The following is a 3,705-nucleotide window of genomic DNA, read 5'->3' on the forward strand; positions in this document are numbered from 1 at the left end:
TCAAATTAATATGACCCTAATTTGAACATGAGTAGTCGTTCCAAACAATTTTATGTATGTACAGGAAATCTATTTCGTTTTCGTAACAGGTTCCGTGCAACAATTATCTTTTGAATTAGTTATTTCATAGATTGGAATAATGAAAAGTAAGAGATGTCCGAGTACTAATAACTGGATATGATCACCACATAAGTTTACCTTCACCCAAAAAAAGGAGTTTGACCGAACGTGATGACGATGAAAAATACTTTCATTGTTCCTTTACTTTTCAAATCTTTAATTAGATGTTTATAACAATGGGTATCCTGTTTTTACCCTACTTTGAACATGAGTAGTCCTTTCTAATTCTTGTAACTTTCCTTCTAAACCAAAAAGTTGTTTGCAAGATAAGGCCTCCAATTTATGATTTTTTAAATTTAGTCCCGCCCTTTATTTTCTAATGATTAAAAAAACACCCAACACATTCCGGATCTGAAGTTTAATATATATGTGTGTGTGTGTGTTTTTTTTTTTTTGCTAAATTAAAATGTTAAAATTATACAAATGAATTCAACGCTTTTTTTTTCAAATGATAAGGGATCTAGGTATTTTTTTTTTTTTAAAAAAAAAAAGAGAGGCTTGAGAGTTCTAAGAAGGTACACGCTTTAGGTTAACTTTAAAATTGTTGATGTTAGTAGGATTAATATTACATTTTGCAAATGTAACCTATGATGAATAATTTATATAATACGCAAAATACTCCTGTGACTTTTGGGTGGCTAATTTAAAAGGAAAAAAAATTATTATCTAAATTTAAGATAACTAGGACATTTAATACTAGTCAATGCAGAGATTTTTCAGAAAATCCATAAGTATTTTACTTGAAACAGACTTCATCACGTACTATTCTAAAAACATCTTTAGTAAGTTGCTTTGTTATTTGTTTGAAGTCGTGTTTTTATTCGTTAGTTTATTTAATGTTTAAGAAAAGTCCTTCTTAGTAAGGAGATCTCATCTCATCAGGTTAAAACCTAGTCATTCTAAAACTCATAAAAGTATGTATAAGGTTTAAGAAAAGTCCTCATCAGTAAAGAGATTCTTATTTTATCAGGTTAAAACCTAACATTTCTAAAGCCAAGGTAATAAAAGTTTCTTTTTATTCAATATTGGGAATATTTCTTACTTATAAGTTCATAATGTCATGTATTAAAAGAAAATAAAATTTTGGTGTTTTTGTAATATTGGTCAAGTTTTCATGAATTCAATAAAGTGGTTATTAAATCTATGAATGCGTGCAAAGATATTTTTTGAATTTTTTTGGTTTATGAAAAAAATGCTAAATCATACATGCTAAAAGTATGTATAAGGTTTAAGAAAAGTCCTCATCAGTAAAGAGATTCTTATCTTATCAGGTTAAAACCTAACATTTCTAAAGCCAAGGTAATAAAAGTTTCTTTTTGTTCAATATTGGGAATATTTCTTACTTATAAGTTCATAATGTCATGTATTAAAAGAAAATAAAATTTTGGTGTTTTTGTAATATTGGTCAAGTTTTCATGAATTCAATAAAGTGGTTATTAAATTTATGAATTCGTGCAAAGATATTTTTTGAATTTTTTTGGTTTATGAAAAAAATGCTAAATCATACAATGAATTTTTTTATTTTTTTCAAATAGATTTTTATTTTTAGTTTTGAGAGACTTTGCCGTATGCAAATTAAAATGAAATTGTATTTTGGAAAGAAAGGTTTTTGTTGTTTTTTTATATAAAGAAATTGATTTATGTAATACCAAAAAAAAAAAATACCTTGAGTGTAGGTCACAATTCTAGATACTAAATATGAAGAGGTAAAAAAAAATATGAGGAAACTCAAAATTAATTGTGTAAGCTAAGAGAATCTCAACCATTGATATTTCTCCCCTTTTCTTCACTATTGATTCTTACCAAGGACATTTCGTTTCTGTCCTGTAGAGTGGCTAAGGAGAGGACACAAACTTCCAGCTTTGTTATTGCTTAGGATCGTATTTCTTGGAGCAGTAAAGTGAAAGCTTTAATTTTGACGTGTCTCGAAATTATCTTCAAGCCAAAAGAAATCATTTTTGGTTTTTAGATATGGAGAAAAAAATATTACAATCATTGGTTGAGTGGGGCTTAGGTGCGGTAAGCAGAAGTTTTCTGGTTTTGGTTTGAACCACAACTAGGTAAAACGAAGTATTTTCTGAGAGCTTCCTTATTGGAAGACCAATCTTTTTCGCCATAACCTTGATGTCATGCACATAGAAAAGAACACATTTAAGAACATTTTCAACACGATCATGGATGTGAAAGGGAAGACAAAGGACAATATGAAGGCTAGAATGGATATAGCATTGTTTTGTAACCGTAAAAGTATGGAGTTGGTTTTTTATGGGTCACGGGTCGCAAAGCCCAGAGCAAGCTTTGCCTTAGAGAAGAATGCACGACTACTAGTCTACCAATAACTTAAGAGTCTGTGTTTTCTTGATGGACATGCCTCGAACATATCAAAGTTAGTTAATCTAGAGGAATGCAGATTGTATGGAATGAAGAGCCATGACTGCCATATGTTTATGCAAACACTCATTCCATTAGTTTATCGTGATTTGTTGCCATAAGGGATATGGGATGCACTCACAGAGATCAGTCATTTCTTTAGAGATATATGCTCCAGCAAGTTGCAAACACTTCACATTGAGAGGCTTGAAACGAATATCATCAAGACAATATGCAAACTTGAGATTATATTCCCTCCATCGTTTTTTGACTCGATGGAGCATTTACCCATATATTTACCATATGAGGCAAAAGTTAGAGGCCCAGTCCAATATAGATAGATGTGTCCATTCGAGAGGTTAGATATTATAGATGCAATGTATTGTTAATGTATTTTCATTGTTTTTTTAATTTAAAATATTTATTTAATTCCATGCAGGTACAAGGCGCCTGTTGAGGCCTATATTGAGGCTTTGATATGTGAGGCCTTGATATGTGAGGCCTATATTGTTGAGGAAATCTCAACATTTAACTTGTACTATTTCAAGCCTTATTTGAGAACGAGAATCTACTGTGTTCCATGGCATGATGATGAAGGTGAAGTGTCTTCGAGTGAGAACTTGTCAGTATTCTCCAATCCTGGATGACCCATACCTAAAAATGTTGTAAGGGGAAGATATTTGTCTGAAATAGAGTTCAAACAAGTACACAATTATGTGTTATTTAACTACAATGAACCGAGACCTTTTATTCAGTAAGTATATATACTACTTAAACTTTGTTATAAATGGACTATTTGTTTATTGTTATATCACAAACTCATATAATTTTGAAAACCTTGTAGGCAACATCGACAATATTTACTGTCTAATAAATCACAGCTGACCGAATCCTAAATCTTTCGATTACAAGATGAATAATTTGCCATGTGGTTCAAAACACATGTAAGTACTATCATAAACTCATTATCTATCATGGTACCGAATTTCATTACAGAATTCTTGTTTACTATTCATTATTGTACTTAATGTACAAGGTTTATCAAATGGAAAAGAATGTTTGTGTTTCATTATCTTTACTAAGCCTGGATACTAAAAGAAAAATGAAGTGCTACAATGAGTATTTTATCAATGGATATGTGTTTTGTAATATCCTACATCGGCGGGTGAAGAAGTGGTAGCTAGCTTTATTAAGAGTGCTTGTTGCCAACTTGAC

The sequence above is a fragment of the Populus trichocarpa genome, chromosome 7 (assembly GCF_000002775.5).
Source record: "Populus trichocarpa isolate Nisqually-1 chromosome 7, P.trichocarpa_v4.1, whole genome shotgun sequence".
NCBI classification, from domain to species: domain Eukaryota; kingdom Viridiplantae; phylum Streptophyta; class Magnoliopsida; order Malpighiales; family Salicaceae; genus Populus; species Populus trichocarpa.